Here is a 19,209-nt window from a genome sequence, read left to right as displayed (position 1 = left end):
CAATAAACATTCTGTCATCGTAAGCTTCTGAAGGACTGTGATCTGTCCTGCAAATCAGCCTTCCTAGTAAAACAGAACTTACCCTAAGCATCGTCTAATTGCAACATTACAAATTTGTGCCTGTCATTTCATCTAGCATTAGAAATTATCTGCCTTACAACTTCCTTCAAAAGGCAATGAAAGAAGTAAAACTAGGATCCTGTACATTTTGTTTTACTTAGAGCACAGTCCATCAGCAAAACCAATCTTCTAGTTCAATATTGCTTAAAAACACGTACCCACTGTACAGACTGAAACACTGAGAAGCTGAAAAATCACACTTTCATATGAAAGAATAAAGCACAGGAATTGCTTAAAGTCTGGTATTATACATGCCACAGCACACAAAAAAATCACAGAAAGTACTTATGAAATCTGGTTTATAACCATTAAATAATAATAATTTAAAAAGTTAAATTTCAGCATGTGTTTAAAATACCCCCAAACTTGTTAAGTATGGCTGCTGACCATAAGCACCAGTTTTAGCAGATGTCAGCAGGAACAAGTGTAAATAATCACACACCAACAACTCTGATGGAGATTCATTGAACTTACAATAATGCATGACTTTCAAGTACACATGACTGAATGAAATCTTCCAACCTGACGAAAAAACCACAGTCCGAAATACCAAGTATTTTCTCATTGTAAGAAACGTCAATAAAACTAGTCATTATTCAATAGTGTTAAAATTACGGTAATATCTGAAAACAAATCTAAAAAAAAGAATTGCCTAACAAAAACATATTTGAAATTAGCTTCAGTTGACTTCAGAACTTACTTATTTCTCGAGATACTTCTATTACTTACAATATGAAGTTCTATTTCTGAACAACGTTCTCTACATTCTCCTTAATATACCAAGATCAAGTTGACTTTCCAGGAAATCTTCACTGAAAAGGATTGATAGAGCTACATTTTTTTCTCCCCTTTTTCTATGCAGTATACCTGATTGTTCTCAGGTTTTACAAACCAGCACTGACTTCTATACACAAGGACATACAGAACAGCCAGACAAGTGGCATATTCTCCTAAAAGTGCAACTGGAGAAAGTTATTAATTAAAACCACTGGGTAACTCAAGAAATAAAATATCTAGCAGCAAGTTCAGTGCTGTAATTTACTTTATAGTAGTTCCACAGCTACCACAAGTGAGAAAAATAGTGGGCACAATCTGAGTTGTTCTCTGAATATTGAAGTAACACGTTTAGGAAATTTGTATGACGTAGGAAGGACGGCGAACAAACGCATCACACAGACAAATGTACTGAAAGCTCAGTTAAAAACCATAGGCTAATTTTGTTTCAAGTCAATAACCATGCCAGAAAAACCCTGATCCTGTCTTCCATGAACAGAGCACTGAAACCACCTTACGCCCGGGAGCTCAGCAAGCCTCATGTCTAAAGGCCATTGCTCTATGCATCAGAGAACAGCTAAGCAGACAAAAATGTCAAAGAACAGCAATTTCTTCTCTCTCCGCCTCTTTGGAATCTTCATTCTCATAAAGAATTACACAAACAGCTCACAGAATAAAACCATGCAATATAAGCCATCTCTTCTAGTATATGACCATAAAAATATTTACTTTTATTAAATCTTCATCTTGGCTTATAAGAAGGAAGTCTTGAAGCTGTGATTTTAATAGCCCCTATCTCACGGTGCATTCTTCCAGCATCAATCCAAGATGATCAGCAGATACAAAGACAGAACTACTGAAATGAAAAGCTGGAGCTCCTATCAAATATTTCAGGAAATTCTTCAAAGTATGATTTCAAAATCTAATTTGTAACCTTAGCTAGATTAGAAGATTAAATGGATTACAGCCTCTTTAATGAAGGAAATATTTTTCATCTATTTCATCCAGCATCCTCAACAGCAAGCTTTCACAGCAGTTCCTGCCAACCCTTAAATGAGGTCTGGGAAGAGCTGGATCCAGGCTCCACTGCCTTCCAATCATTCAGGGACACTGCATGCACCTGAGCTCCCTCGGGTTGGCCCTGCCTTCCCACCAGGTGCTCAATCTCAATCAGTCACTGCTCCAGGCTGTGACTCAGGATTTTTGCTACAGTAGGATAATAAAGACCCTTAATCATTCATTAATCTTTGAGGAAAGTTGGACACCTAAGCAGCTTGGACTCCTGGGAAAGTCTCAGACTCTGGCCAGTGATCTAACTAAAGGTTTCTGCATCTCAAAATTGAAAAATGAAATTACAGCAAACTGAACAAAATCATTTCAAATACAAAACCCTGCTGCTGTTTACAAGCAATCACAGAATTGCAGGGACTGGAAGAGACCCCAAGGGATTGCTGAGTCCAATTTCCTATCTTGCTGCTCCACAGAAACTTTCAGTTTCAACAGGACTCTTTCAAAGAGGATGACAGAAGAAAGTTTGAAGGACAGCAATAAGACTGACCAGTAGCCATCTTCCTGAGCTGAGCAGAAATCATACCCTTGCAGGACCTGCTTCAAGACAACCTTCTAGACTATCTAAGTTAGTACATAAGGCATGCAGTAAAGCTTCACATACTAAGGCTAACAGCTAAAACATTCAAACATTAGAGAGTCTAAGTAAACATGATTAAGGAAGGATGAGATTGGAAGAGAGCAAGAAGATGATGCTGACAGTCCACGAATCCCACCACAGGATGAGACAACAGGCTTGCTGTGTGATCAGGGCAACTTGCTGATGTCAGCTTCAGCACACACTAGGGGTCTGTTGCCTCACAGCTAAAAGTTTTAGTAACTCCTGATGCCTAGAAATGTAGCCTTGGCATGGGAACTGTAAATTGTACTGCAGAACAAGAACCAAAGGCTTTCCACTACATTGCAGAATGGTCCCACACCTTCTGGTCAGCAATATAACAATGTAAGTACTTTTATCTGCAAGCTACGAAAGCAACATTTCAATCTGTTTTTCTAAAACTATTTATCAGAGATCATTTGGAACTCGCTGGGATGGAACACGGTCATAATGGGAGCTTACTGTTTTAGAGTTTTCAATCCACTGCACACACACAAATAACTATTTCTTCTTCTATCCGTTATTGCTGCAAAAACATTAAAAGAGGGAGGAGGACTGGTTGCTATGCAGAGTTCACAAGGGTACCGAGCTGGTACTCATGACCTGATTTTTATCACCAGCGGGCACGAAGAAATTTACATGCAAAAGAAAAAACACATTAATGTTACATTTCAAGAGAGATTTTAAACACACAGAAGTAGAGATTTTCAAAGTGATGATTCCCATAGCATGCATAATGTGTTATAAGGAATATTATCCATTGGTATGTTCTATGTTTTATGCCTATATACATATACCTTTATACGTATGTGCAATTCAGCATGGTTCTGATTGTTGGTGGAACCATCAGCAGCCATCCCAACAATTTCACAGCCAGAACTACAGCACTGTACTAATGGCATTTTGGTACATAATTTCCTTGTTTGTATCAAAAATAAGGGAAGAGAAGAAAGGAAAAGTTGCAGGAATTAGGGCAAGAAAAGAGAGGAAGAGAGCTATCACTTCTCTTGCTGTAATTTCCAAGTATATGTTACACTTGGTTTTAAAACAAACAATGAAAGAAAACCAACTTCTAGGAATACCAGCATTTATACTTCACACACTTTTAAAACACCTTGCAAGTAAATCCACTATCCCTTTTATACACTACTTGCTACTGAAAGTGTAACGTGCAGCACCAACTACAGAGCTGGATCCCCTCTGGGCTCTCAGTAAGTAAGCCAGACAAGGAAAGACCTTTGTCTCTCAGTCAACTTGAAGACCTTTCATGTTCCACTAACAAGTCATGAGAAGGTCTTCTGCAGGATAAATGGCTGTCTCTCACTTACAGTGATTTGCCTTAATATTTCAGTTTTGCAGATTTTTTCCCCTAGTTCCTAGCACATTTTACGTACAGAGATTATTAAAGAGGAAAATCTTAACCTTCCTTTGACTGCTTTCTCCTCTGAAAAATCCAAGCATGCTGTTGCTTTCTGAAAACTTCCCATTTCAAACTGCTGGAAACACCTGGTTATTTCTAAGAAGTGTTTTTGAAGAAAAGGAATACATAGGGAGTTCACAGCACTTTCTCAGTTCTTTTCTTCATCTGACTTCTAATCCATACTCACTTCAACTATATCTTAAATCCATGCAAGTTTTATAGAATCAAGCTTCCTTCAATGAAAATATCATGTCACCAATTTAGGAAAAAACCAGAAATGATAACTATGGCAGAAACCAGACACTTGGTTCCTTTTAATGATGGTACTGGAAGCAACAGTGAAGGAGAACTCGACACTTATAAGGGTGTTGTCTCCCATGTATGATACTTGGATCCCACTATTTGAAGCTGGTGACACGATGGTGCCACAATCACAAGTTTTCAAACTTATCAGAAAGAGAAAAGCTGAAAACTTCCTGCCTACACAACTGCCCTGATTCAGATTGTTATATTTATGTTCTCATCAATGACTGCCTGGTTCTTGGCTACCTCGTCTCCTAGCAAAATATCACATCTCTCATGTGCTGGTCATGATCCGAGCGCGATGTGAACACAACTGTTCTGAAGGCTGTTCTGTTGCATAGTAATTTTTCATATTTGGACATCCTAAGAAATAAAGTATCTGACATTTCAGCACACTGTAAATACTTAAACAGGACCTGCTTGTTTGCAGGATAAACAGAGCTGAGATTAACACCAAAACTGGGCAGCAAGTAGGCTATACAAAACTTAATTCATTATTTCAGACTGACAACACCTGAAGCCAAAAAAGCAATTGAAAGAAAACACAGAACAAAACAAGTTTCAGAGGTGTCCTTATTCCTGTAACTGTCAAAAAAAATCTCTTGACTACGTTGTTTAGGTACATCAATATTGTAGTAAAGGTACTGATTTGAACACATAGTCATTGGTAATGAATGTGGTTTACCTTCAGAAAAATAAAAGCTACAAATGCACCTGCCTCCCATGCTGTTCTGCTGCATCAATCCCTGCTGCTTTTCCCTATCTGTCTCCCATCTATGCTTGTTCAATGCAAAGGATCCTTTTCTTCAACGCGTGGGACTGAAAAAGGAAGAGTTTAATAAACTTCTGACCCTGTCTGCAAACTCTAGGCAGAACTGCAAAATACAACCCTTACAGATACTCAGTTAGGGAGGCCAGAACCAGCCTTCTAAAACGATTTAGAAGACTTCTCTCCTCCTCAGAGGACTTCTCTGCAAAAACTACTGAAGGGTAAAATCTCAGGCTGAGCAGAGGTAACTAAGGAGGCAGCTTTCAAATTTTTGGTGGAAAGCACTGCAGGTATTGTAACAACTGATAGGCTATGGAGGACCAAGAACTTGGCTGTCCAAATCTCACTCATGTGGGCTGCAAACCACTGGTAATCTAGCATGTGTAACTGTTCTAAAAGCCCTCCTCAAGAAGCCATTCCTTCCTCCCCAACCATTACCAAATGTCTTACTATTATCCTCTGTACAGTAAGATCTCTCAAGCCTTTAACTTTTGGATATTCATTTTACTTGGGTTGCCAAGAGCTCAAATACAATAAAAGAAATTTTTTTCAATGTCCGTGGAATTTTCTCAGTATGTGAACGTTTAATATCTTGTAACAATTGATTCAAATATCAGACTGCACCAACTCCTGACCACAGCACAATTAGCAGCACTGCAATTGAACTACGTTGTGATTGGCAATGCTTCTGCTCCAGCTTCCTCACCATAATCACGTACAGCTTCTGGCTGCAGTTCTACCCATGTACCAGGGGCCACCAGATCAGCTTACCTCTTTCTGTACTGAAAATACTCTGCTTTCTTCTACAGAACACAAAGCTCTTCTCGTTTATGCCCAAATGTCCAGCGGCTTGCATGAACAACCTGACAAAACTGTGGCTATAACCTAACTAAAAACACACCAAAGCATTTAAGTGAATTTTTCAAATCCTCTAGAAGTTAACCGCATAATTTTCCTTGACAATCACTTCTTCACTTTTAAAACCTCTTATGGAGGAGCTTCGTTGACTTAATGTGTTAAGTATTTTTATCAATTCAGGTATGTGAACCCATATTTCACAACAACTTCACATACCTAGCTGGAATCTCTGGCAACATCTCAGACAAGGGTGGGAGGTGGGGAGAACAAAGGGTAGAAAAAAAAACAGAATTACATACTGATATATGGTCTGAGGTCTGAAGGGGTAATTTAAGTATGTTGAATTAATTTCTGTTTCAGGAGACACAACATAAAACTTATTTCAACCGTCTTTAATTCCTCTGCCAAACATTTCTTTGAGAATGTTCCAAACTCACAGTAACCTCCCAGGAGATTATGTCAGGTTGGAGCTTTCTTGCATTGTTTCTGGGTTTGCTCCTACACTACGGATTATTGGTTCCAGATGTAAGTCAGGGATAGTAAAAACCTTTACAACTACTACATTTGTTTTCTTGGTACCTTCAGCTCCTACAGAACCCCCTGAAGCAATCAACTGGTTTATCACCAATGGACCTGCTCTTGGGAAACTTCTGTTCTTGAAGAAGTCTGATCCCAAAGATGTACCATAAGACTTATAGACCTCTTTCTGCCCCAAAATGCTTCCTTGGAAGACTTCATTCACTTTAGTAGCACCGGAGTTTGGTGAATGTTTATGTGATACTTCAGAGTCTTTGGCAGACTATCTTTAGAAGACATATGAAAGAACCCAAACAGGATCTTTTTTGATACTATAAAAACAACACTTTTTCTTTCCAATCATCATATTGTACATGTATATCACTGGCTTGTACATGCAATTTTTAAGAACCAAAGAGACCATCAGTTCACTTGGTAAAATTTAACCTAACCATTTTTATTGCTACCTGGGTTTCACCTTACTGCTCATGTCCACAGTTGAAGGCAAAAATTTAATTGCAGCCTATGGCATGTGTGTGAAAAAAAAAACAACTGGGCATGAGTAAAAGTAGACAATGCTATCACTGACAATGACAGCAGAGGCATCTGTATTTACAGGGTTCCAGGGAAGCCAGTGTCAGTTGAGTGTCACGCTGCTGGGGACAAATGGGTAGTGACACCCTGTAACCACTGACACACTCCCAGAATTAACACTACAACATTTGCCACTGCTTTAGCATACCATACCCAAGTTTTCTGCAATATTAAGTCCTAAAGCAACATTGCAAGAAGACTAAGAAGTGACATACATTAAAAATGTTTTGAGTTTCTGACTCACTCTCCAAAGTTACTGAATTCAAGTGTCCTGCTTGCTCCTGCAGTGGGTAAATGTTCTCACTGAGCAACTGGAAAAGCAACAGTCCACACCTCAATGCTTCACCATAAGAAAACACTACCTTCTGGCTCATCCAGCCAATATAAAAGGCTTTCATCTGACCTTCCAAAGGACTGGCTAATGCTAAATATATGAATGTTTTACTACTGCCCCAGGCTTGTTTTACTACCAAATCTGGACTTGGTGCCACTAGCCATCTGTTTTATGCAAAATTTAAAATGCGTTACACGTTTTCAACCACATAGAAATTGTTACAAAACTGAACAAAGAGCTCTGCACCTAGGAAAAGGAGGCAGCAGGGTGCTGGCTGACCCACAGGTCATCTCGGGATATCAGAAAAATCATCAAATTTAAAGGAATTTAGAAAAACTGGATGCTACTAAACAGAAAGGAAGGACTGGCTGAAGCAGGTGGGACACTGTACAATTTCCAGTCGTAAGAGAAAACGTGGAGAACAGGAAAGGCAGCAGAGCAGCTGGGAAAGAGACGACTCCTGTTTTTCCCCATTGCTGAGGGAAAAGCAATTAGAACACTTGCACCATGGTTGGTACTGCCTGTCTCTGGATAAGCAGGAAAACAGAGGGGGGTACAAACAAGCATCAAGAGGGGATGGTAAGAACAAATAACCAAAATGAACCAACAGCACTAGTTCAAATGTTTTAAAAAAGGACACACAAATAAGAAATAAGAAATAAAAAATAAAAAAAGAACAATCCATAATACTGTAAAATGCCTATAAAGAATGGCACGGAGCAGTGACACGAGAACTACTAAGCACTGTAGCTACATCCAACAGTGAAGTTGTGGTGCACAGAGGTCAGTGCAGCTTTAAGGCTAAAGCTGGGCTTCATACACATACAGAGCCCAGCAAACCAGATAACGTTAATTAAGTTGCCTCCATGTCAATCAGTAAGAAAACTTTGTTGAGTGAGAAATGACAGATCCTAATTCAGAGTCCCGAGATAGAAATTACAAAACCAGAAAAGCCAATTCAATTCTTGTGTGTACTTGCACTATCACACATTTCCACGGCACACGTTGAAAAGATGCTTGGAAAAAATATTTATACTCTAGTAATAAAAGGTACAAATAAGCGAAGGACACATTTTAACTTTTGCAATTACTTTAGAAGCACAGATTTATAGGGAAAACTACTATTTTTAAAACATTGACTGGAACAGAATTAAATATGTTTTTAAATATTTAAAGGGAGATGATTGTACAAAGTCATCTGTATACAAAGCAAAGGTAAAAGCACATAGGAGGGGAATTCAGAGACGAATATAATGAACCAGGTAGTATCTGCACTGCAACCTTACCAAAAGCTTCCCCATCAAAATTTTTTTGTCTACTGAATCTTGTTCTGGAAAATAAAAATCTACATACTTAAGTGAAAGCTGTGTGCAACATATGACGTTCGGATGTGGTTTTTTTCCTGTGAATAAGTACACAGAAAGTGTAGCACCTTCTGGTGAGGACACTGAGTTACACAGAGATTAAATCACCAATGAAAGTCCACTCTCCAGTGCTGGCTTTACACTCAAAAATACTTGTGCTGGGATGTGAATGCACAACTGAATACCAGCCACCAATGAAACTGTAAGTAAATTGAAAAGTATTCTATGACTATGCAGTAAGATATAAAACACATAACAGGAAACCTAGAAATTCAGCAGAAAAAGCCTCACCTGCTTCTTTTGCTTCCCCTTTTGAAGCATGGTGCAAGTAATGGTACCAATTAACTCTACAAGACAGTAGGCAAGAAAGTGAAAGACCAATAAAAATGCATTTATTCATGCAAAATATTATCTACAAGATTCATTTCATTATAAACCTAATAAGACTGAAATAACACAAGCAGTTTATAATTACAGCTCAGATTTATTTCCTGAGAAAGAGAAATGAACTGAGAAAAAGGCAGCACACAAGCCTGTGTTATATTACTGACAACGAGTAAGGGGAGAAAGCATAGCTGTGTCAGCATCTAAGTTCTGATGTGATGGTATTTCACTTATTTATGACAAACGCAGTGCTGAGAGCAGACTGTTATTCTCCATGTTTCTTCCACCACCCTGATTAGAAGTGCCTACACTTCTGAAAACAGCTTTCAGATTTCAGTTACATAGGAGGACTGTTTCTCTGGGGCATCCAGAAGAGGTCTGAGTACTTCAGCTGTACACCTTACTATGGGATGCTGCACAGCATCATCACAAACCACACAGGGCAATCAGTAAGGGCAATCAGTACGATTTCAGTTCTAGTCTGCTTTCATTACCCGAGTTAGAAATAACTCCCAGTACTTTTCAAAACCCTATTGGGGAAATTCATGTATACCATGGGTTTTATTCTCACTGCCTACCACGCAGTACAAACACCTACAAAATGTGTATATTTCTGACATACTTTCCATTGTGCTGCACAAATGATCCTGGAATTGCATTTGTTGTTTGAAAGCAATTGCCACTGTTTTCTTCCTCTACTCACTTCCTAAACAAATCCTTTTTAAGAAAATTTCGTGCTGAGCAGAGATGGCTGGTTGCCTTTTTTCCTTCCCTGGAGACATCCACACTTCCGCAGATCTGTGTGCGAGGCAGGGCAATTTGGAGCAGGAGAGTCAGGAATAACAAATACAAAACAAAAATAAAAACTGAGTAGGCACTTCTATTGCTGGGATATCTTTCTCCAAATTATTGGCTCAAGGTAGACCATTCCCCTCTGGAAATTGTTTTGTATTCATGGATCAGGCTCCACTTTAAGCAAAACCACATTTCTGGGCAAGTTTCCTTTTTTTTTTTCCCTGTGTTACATATACATATGTGATGAACGTACAGCTTGCCAACCAGCACCTGGAGAAAGCCGCCAAGGTACTTCTTTTCTGCTTTCAAGGTACCTTTTCTGCTAGTGATTCGGGGAACATATCTTCTGAGTGGAATAACTGGCCGATTTATGAAAGGTCTGCTTTTGCTTCTTAGAATCATAGAATCACCAAGGTTGGAAAAGACCTTCAAGATCATCCAGTCCAACCGTTCACCTATTCCCAATAGCTCCCACTAAACCATGTCCCTCAACACAACATCCAGCCTTTCCTTGAACACCACCAGGGTCAGAGACTCCACCACCTCCCTGGGCATCCATTGCAGTGCCTGACCACCCTTTCTGAAAAGTAATACTTCCTCATGTCCAGCCTGAATCTCCCCTGCCGTAGCTTGAAACCATTCCCCCTGCTCCTATCACTAATGACACGAGAGAAGAGGCCGACCCCCAGCTCACTACAACCTCCCTTCAGGAAGTTATAGAGAGCAATAAGGTCTCCTCTGAGCCTCCTCTTCTCCAGGCTGAACATTCCCAGCTCCTTCAGCCTCTCCTCATAAGCCCTGTGTTCCAGACCCCTCACCAGCTTTGTTGCCCTTCTTTGAACACATTCCAGGGCTTCAATATCTTTCTTGCAGTGAGGGGCCCAAATGAATTCTTGAATTCAATCGTGCATTTTATGATTGAATCTTATGTAGGGCAAAGCAGAACGTGTCTCTACTGTCCTATTATCCCCTGGTGCTTTATAGTTGGGCATCAATGGAAGAAGCACCCCTAGACAGCTATGACCTTATTCACAGTAGCAGTATTAGCCCAGTGGCACCCTCCTTGTACCAAGCTGCCTCGCATATAGCCAGCAATCTTCTCAACAGTTTTCATTCAGGACACATTAACAACTAAAAAAGTAGGTATAATGACCACATAACGCATCTGCAATCATTTGGGTGGGCTGAAGTACACAAAACAGCTTCCTTTATCACGTAATAGGCTCACCTGCTTCAATTTCCAAGTTTTGCACAAAGCTGAAAACAAGTGTTTTGCCTGTCTCTCTTCCATATGGAACCTGCCTCTTTTCTGTCAATAACCCACTTCTATATATCCCTCTGGAAAGGCAATTTAGCAGCAGGCTGCTAATCCAGTCATTTGGGAAACATCCTGTACTTAGTTTTGCTCAAAAATATAAATGTTGCACTTTTCAACCTAAGAGACCACCAAGTATGTAGATGCACATTTTGGAAGGATCTTAAAAGCTGTACCTGCTCCCTCCTGCAGAGCATGTCTGCCTGATCTGTAGAACAGGGTTACACAGACTGGTATTTGCACACCTTTATTTGCAAGGATTACAACTAGAGAATTAACTGAAGTGAGAGCTTTTCTTCAGCCAACTTAAACGTAGGCTGTGTGAATGAAACCTCACTGTGTTCCAAGTCCCTTGTGCAATTAGAGAGATTTATAGATGTGCCTTAAAAAAAAATAATCAGATTAACTCCTTAGCAAACAACTAAAGACAAGAGTTCAGCTATGAGTCAGGACGCTGGCACCGTTATTTAAGGAATAAAACACTCCTTAGCATGACTGGAACATGGAGGATCTCCACATCACAGAATGTAGGGTTTGACTGGTGAGGAAACTTCAATTCAGTGGTGCTTACTGGGATCACTGAAATGACTGGCCATCAGCCTGAAGATCAGCCCATAGAAGACGACTGGTTCCAAACTACCATGCATCATCTTTACACGTTACCACCATCATTCTTCATTACAGTTTAGAATACTCAGAATGTCCCCTTCAAAATAAACTGACAGTACAGTGGGCAATTAGTGAACTAGGCACGAATGGCAATCACATTACTGAAAATAACTCAGTTAAATCAGTAATTGGCAGCTGAACAGGGCATTTCTCCTGATTTATCTCAGCAATAAAGAGAGCTTAAAAACAATAAACAAAACATAGAAGAAAAAGACTAGATTTCCAGGAAACAAAAAACAACTTTTCATTTGCTGATAGCAAACTTATTGCTTTTATTCATCTGCCTTTATGAGGCGATTCTATAAATGCATTTCACAAGAAATTGATTAGGCATTCAGTGCAGGTCCCCAGATATAGACAGATGCATCTCACTCTATCGTTACAGTCAGTCTCCTGCTTTCAAACATGATCCATGGCTACAATATGAAGCCTTCAACAAGAGTATACAAGTGAAATACAAAATAAAACTCCATCTACACTCATTTCTTCATTGCATAATGCACTAATACATTAAACTGTATGCACCGCAATGCGCTCAGTGCTGAGCTAGCTGCTGGATCTCCTGCTCACACCATAGGCAGCAGCCCACCTGAAAGGTCAGAGAGCCAATGTGTGACAAGCCTTTGCCAACAAACACAGTCAAAAGCTTTGTTCTGTGGCATTTTCATTATGTTTTACTTTCCGAGCAAGTGAAGAACATGAAATTTATTGAGAATGTTAACAATAAAAAAAATATTAATCTATATGAACAGATGGAGAGTTCAGGACACAACATTTTCCAGCAGCAAACACACACAGTTCTACAGAGCTATTGAATTTGCTCCCCAAAAGGGCCCTACGTCTATTAAGTGGAGCTCACACAGGAAGAGGTTCCAGAGAAGGATGTTTTCCAGATCCCACCACAAAATCTCATTTTACAGATGGAATCAGAACTCATTCAGTGCTCTCTCCTTAGGAGATACCAGAACAAAGTTCAAAAAACCAAGGAACTGGCATACCTTGAATAATGATGACACTGCTTTATGGAGCAAGTCAGAGTATAAAGTGGGCAAATATCTATGGAATTAAGTTACCTGAAAAAACATGCAACTATAACGGATAAATCAAACTTTTCATCACTTCAAACACAGCTATGCAATTGATATGGACAGGAAAGAAGCAAAAGCTAAGAAACGTAAGTAAATGCTACAAAAAAAGAAAAACCAGGGCAGTTTTACAAAGGAAAGGTCACAGGGGGCACAGCTCACATAATGAAAGCCCAGGAGGAAGAATGCTCAGAGGATGGAAGAAGCAGAACAGAGATAGCTGTGTTATGCATAGAAGGGATCAGGCAAAAGGTAGAGACATAAATGCTAGCATCTGCTTGAAATAGGTACACGAAGAAAGAAAGCAAGAAAAGAGTTTCTGTCAGGATAGCAGTGACCTCCTCCCCTTCCAGTAACCTTTAAGTCAGGCCTCTGGACTGGTTTGAATGAAGATGCCACCTCTGTGCATTACACTCAAGGACGCAGAAAGATACATGATGTCAGTGTGCTTTATTTTCCACTTTGCTACTGCCAGAAGAACTTAACATTACATTTCCTCCGTCCCTCTGGATTTTTCTTCCTCCTTCTCAACTGTGTAAGGCTGGCTGCCTGAAATCTCAGTTTTGCAGTACTACAATAGCAGTTCAAGTTACTGGCCCAGACGCGAACACGCATAGGTCAAAACCAGAAGCCTGGACTTGCTTTTATTGAAGTCACCTGTCTGACAGTAGCTAGACACTGACACTGCTTGCACACGCAGCTGATGTTCTGAAGAACACGTGGTGTTACACCAGCACATGCTGCCCCATTCCAACTACTGCACCTAGGGAATAAAGCCTACATTGCAGGGAGCATCCATCTGCACAGCAGATTAAGTTACTGGTGCTCTCCCTTCAATGGGAATCCAGCAAGCAGATTCCTGTACTGCACCATTTGTTCCTAAAACAGAGTACAGTTTGAATGGCTCGGTCTGCTGTGATTTTCCAGAAAGCCAAACAATCGGGTGCTACCGCAGTTCCTCTCAAAGGACTGAAGCAATCAGAACTGATTTCATTTTCCACATTTGGAAATTACGCTATTTAATCAGTACAGCGTTTTACTGAAGTACCACTGATATTTCCCTGTCTTCTTGTCTCAACGAAGCAGTTTTATTACACCAGGATGCAGAGCGCCTGATCACGTTAATAAAGACGAGACCTGAAATATGTGTTTCTGAACAAACAAAAACAAAAACAGACGTCAGAGAAATCTACATTTTGACTTTCATCATCAGGACACTGAACGTAGCTGCAACACAGAAAAGAGTTAGCAGCAATTCTTTGAACGTACAGCTCTCTAAGAAGTCATCTGCAGAGGAAAAATTATAATTAGCCTTAGAGAGTACAAATTACGTTCGCTGCTCTCCTTCGTGAAGAAAAAAAAAAAAACAACAAAAAACCCTCAGGAATAACAAAAACATCAAAGCTGGCTTTGAGAGAGGTAGGCGCGTGCCGCATCTTCCTCCGCATTGCGGAACCGATCCCGGCGAAGGGGCGGCTGGACGTGGTGCCTGCAGGAACCGCAGCCCCGTGCCTACGGCTGTGCAGCCACTGGGAGCAAAACCGCACGCAGCCAAAGTGCTGCGTCACCCTTGGCATCTTGTAGTCTTGGTCTTTCCTACCAAAGCCTCCTTCCATTAACGCCGAGCCCTTTGCGGAAAGGTGGGAAATTCATGTCGTCATCGGGCCTTTCTGCTATTTCGGTAAATAGCTCGCTAATTTATGAGGCTGCTGGCATGTGGAGGCAAGTGCTATTAACGATACAAGCCGATTTACTTTCAGGGAGGCATCAGCTCCACAGCAGAGATCCACTGACCCCGCACACCTCCCAGTGCTGCTGGGCAGCACGGCCTCAAGCACCCACACAAGGCCAGGCCACGCCGCTGTGCAGCTGCCCTCTGCCTCCTCCTTGGCAACGATGCTGAGATCTTCCCTTCTCCTCTGCAAGGTGGCAGACAGGAGCAATTCAGCAGCAGAATTCAAAAGCCACAGGCTACGTAAGGTTCCTGTAATCTCACACTGGAAGAGATCAAACGGGAATGCAGACGAGTGCCCACTGTGTCCTGATGCTCCATGCAAAGGCAGGGATCACAACACACGCGTAAGGAAATATTGATATTTTAAATCAGCAAACAACTCCTACTGAGAAGAGACTACATGTGTGTCCATGCATTTTTTCTCTCCAGGTAATCCAAATTTCACTTACTCAATCCTCAGGGGGTAAGTATCTCCTAACAACCCTCCTTCCCTTCACTGTCCATTTATCCCTGATGCCCCAGTGCCCATTTCTTACCCCAAACAGCAGAGCTCTGCCCACCCACCAGCCGCGACACCCCCTCAGCTCAGCCCCCAACTCCAAGATGGTTACTTCAAAGAGGGTCATTCAAGGACTTCTTTCCCATTCTGCCATTTTCATCAGTGCGCAGGTTAAATAAATCAAAGCGGCATTATCCATCAGTAATAATTCACTGTCTTCTCAGTATCTAGCAGGATTCTCGTGCTGCTTGCCACAGCTCTGGTCACCAGAGACCACTCCATTTTCCTGCTTACACGCTACACTGTAATGGAAAAGCACATTCAGATACACAAGGCTGGTAAATACAGCACACTTTCCAATCTAGTTAAACTTGTTATGTACGAATTTAAGCTCCCCCGAAGTCATACCTGAGTCAGAAACGGTTATCATTTTCCTCATGTTAGCATGCATTACAAAATAAGGCACTTAGAAATGCCCTAAGTCGCTCATTATGCTTTCTTTTCAGATCTGTGCCCATGATGTTCTTTTTTATTTAGTAGAAGAAAGCTCTGAATTTTCCTTAACAGAACAAAAGCCAAAAGCATGAAAGTCAGACCTCCTCACTTCCGATTTCACGGCTTATAAAGAACACAAATTATAAAGCTATCAGACATTTCCCGGGCTTCCATTAAAATCTGCAGTGAGCCTTTAGAGTGGACCAATTTATTTGATGTGTTTCTCCTAAAGCTTTTATGACATCATAAACATTTCTGACTCCACGACAAATACTTTATAATACATTAAGCAAACTCGTTTAAATGATTCTAACTGTTACGCCTATGGCAACGTAGTCAGAAATGGAATATTCACTTGCAAACAGACAGACCTTAAAGTTTAGTTTCAAGCACTGCAATTTATTGTTGACTTTTGTGCAACTGAAGGCAAACGCTTTCATATGAAGTCCAATGGCACAGACACCCAAAAAGCAGGGAGCAAGCAGGCACATTGTCCAGAAGTGCACTGTGTTGTACCTATCTCACATGGCAGCATCCACACTGCAGGCTGCTTCCAGTAAAACTTCCCACTAATTGTCATGGAGCATTAAACGACACAACAATCTCACTGTATATATAACGTGCTTCCAATCGCTGCAGTTTACCTACATTAGCTTCACTCAATCGAAAAGCCTTGCCATCCCTCTTTGTTCAGGAAGAAATTGTTGTAACTTTCTTCACACTAGATAAAGCACTACACCATAAGGAGCTCTGCAAGGCACCAAAAGCGAGGCGCTGGTGCTCCCTGCAAAGAACAGCACCGTTCATTCAAGGACTCGAGGATAGTTTACAAAATGCTGCATGCGCTGGAGACATCGTGAGATTTCAGCTCATGAGGCAATAAAAACAAAAACACTGCTCTAGGATTAATTAATGACAAAATTATTAGCTGTTCAGGAATGTTTCTGATGCCAAAATTCAAGTCTTAGAATATAAAACTGGCTCAGATGACTTTATGAAGCCAGTAAAAAAATCACTGCTGTGCAGCCATAAAAATTGGAGTGAAACAGAAGCCTGAGAGCAGTCGATCGGTATGTATTTATGTTTAACTGTAGACTCCAAACAAAAGGCAAAAAGACTTGAGAAATAAAAACAGTACTTAGCAGCAGGGAAAGAAGCTCTGTTTTTCTTATTGTTGATTATTTCTGAATACACTCCTGCTGTCCATTTAAGCCTTCTTTTGACTTAGAGCTTTAAGGCACCTGATTTACGAGGAGGCAGCTTGCTCAGTTGGAAGATGTTCCCACAGTTCTACAATTTTAAGCAGAGGCAGTGTATAAACAGCTCATATATAAGTCATAGCATTGCCTGGGACTAAACGAGAAATCAACTCAAAAGCATTAAAATGCAAGAACGCTTTACATAGGGCTTTCCTTTCTCACAGTACTCCTCTTGTTAACTGTGGCTCCTGGCCTAAAAAGATCCAACAAGCCTCAGATCTGGAGAAATAAGCATAAGGGTGTCCCAGTTTCTCAGTGGGTAACATTTTCTTCCCCTTTAAAGATGCACTTCTCACCTTACATACTCCAACATATGCTATGTGAACAAGTTGGCTCTGACAAAAGTCTTCCAGTTACTGCCTCCATATAATACCAGCGACCAGAAAACATCCTAAATCCTCTGCTGCTTCAGAAAGTCACTGGATATCCAAATCATAAATTTCAAATTCCCAGCTGTCACTGCCTAACTGTGCCTTCTGCATTTCAGCTAAGTCATACTGTATGACATTATCACTCTCTCACACTTCATAGCTTCTCCAGCATTAACAGAAAAACCCACAGCTAGCAGGTTGTCTGAAATGTTTCACGTTTACCACACCAGCAATTAAATCTACACAACTCTTACAAACTTACTTTTGTAAAATAGGTTATTCAGTTTACTCCTCATTTTTCTGTATTTCTCACCATGTTTAGGACACTTATTTTCTTCAGCAAAACGGAATTTAGGTGTAAGAAAAAGGAAAGCCAATTTTTCATATACTGGCTTATTACTCAGGAATCCAGAATGGGGTAACATGGCTTAAGAATCTCAACACAAATTAAAAATAATATATTTTAATGAAAGGATGCTTTTTCAGCAACTCCCTTTTTCAAAGAACCTTGAAAGAAATGTACTGGTAACAGATTACCTGAAATCACTACAGTAAAGAAGGAAGTAGCAGCACTGCAATGCTGCTAACAGGTGGAAGCGGGCAAATGCTGCAGGACATTACAGAAGTCCTTTCTTTCTCCTGAAGTAGGAGCTCCAATACCCTTCCCCACAAATGAATGTAACACAAAACTTTCAATTACACGTGACACAAACTAAGTATTAAATTAGACTATTCATGTATGCTTGGAAATTAAGCTAAGCTGAAAAGAAAAAACATGAGACCTCTACACACAGACAGTCCTTCTAAATTGAGTTCTTTGCATGCATCATCAAGTTCATGTACTGCATAAGTATCATATGCGATAATGCGGAGCCTCAAAACAGTTATTAACTGCAGAAATGCAAGGAAACAATGAGTGCTTCAGCCCTGAAGACCTGCAACTTAGTGGTTTGGACCTTCACTGACAAAGGAGAACTTACTTGGCATGAATCCCTCACAGACGTTACTCACCAAGAAAGAAGCCTTAATTAAAAAGTTGGCTTTTTAATGCTTCTTTAAAGTTATTCTTCTACTGAACTGGGTGCACACACTGCCATAGTGAACAATAGCCACTGTGGTCTGTGTATGGTGGAGTTTATGTCTTCTTAAGAGCCCAAGAAAAACGTATCTTGTCTCAGTATGACCACCTAAAATTACAGATGCCTTCACCAATTCCTAAAGAAAACATGATCAAGCAGAAGACATTCCTTTCTCTTGTCCTAAAGGTATTTTTTTTAATCATTCAATTACATCGAAACGTAATGTTTGTAATAATCACAAACATAAGCATTTTAAGTTACTGACACGTTTTCAAAAGTTACCATTTCACATATAAGGTGGAAAAATTATAAAACAGAAGCAGCAATTAGATGGGGTGTCTTATTCTCCAGGGATGATTGGCGTATGACTGGGGACTGGAAAAGGTCTTGTTTACAGGCTCTGTCAAAAATGAGATGCGTGACCTGACATGGTTTGCATAATTTCTCTGCAATTCTAGTCATCCAGCCTTAAAATGGCGAAAATTCAACTTACCTGGATTGCAGTTTGTCACCAAAACAGAACCTGTCCTAGAAACGCATGCTGCCATACAGATACAAAGACATTTAAACACAGTACTTTGAACTCTTCCAAATCAAATCCTTCCCACTGGAATGTACGCAGCCTTTGCTGTGTACTCCTTATTACTCGTTTGATGAATGTTTCAATCTTCTAGAAGAAAAAGTGACCCATTTGCATGACTTACTACCTGCTGAGGACATTAATAATAGAACTCCAAATCTAATAAATGAACAAGCAGGGGACAAACGCATTTTGCAAGTTTATTATGCTGCTGTAGTTACATTA

The 19,209-nt window shown here is 40.3% G+C and overlaps 1 protein-coding gene across 25 annotated transcripts in view; it reads right to left on the bottom strand.

The window, feature by feature from the left end:
• The window catches only part of ARPP21 (cAMP regulated phosphoprotein 21), a 185,969-nt gene that overhangs the window by 108,606 nt on the left and 58,154 nt on the right, over window positions 1–19,209 (bottom strand). Inside the window, exon 1 of one of the 25 annotated variants that reach the window (XM_048952086.1) lies at window positions 1,624–8,115. The exons of the other annotated variants lie outside the window; for them this stretch is intronic. The gene's annotated coding sequence lies outside the window, so the exon portion shown is untranslated. Of the gene's footprint in view, window positions 1–1,623; window positions 8,116–19,209 lie in introns of those variants that run through there. 25 annotated transcript variants of the gene reach the window in all.

This window comes from Lagopus muta, chromosome 7 (genome assembly GCF_023343835.1).
Source record: "Lagopus muta isolate bLagMut1 chromosome 7, bLagMut1 primary, whole genome shotgun sequence".
NCBI classification, from domain to species: Eukaryota; Metazoa; Chordata; class Aves; order Galliformes; family Phasianidae; genus Lagopus; species Lagopus muta.
The sequence above is the reverse complement of the archived record's forward strand: the minus strand, read 5'-3'. Positions and strand labels throughout refer to the sequence as shown.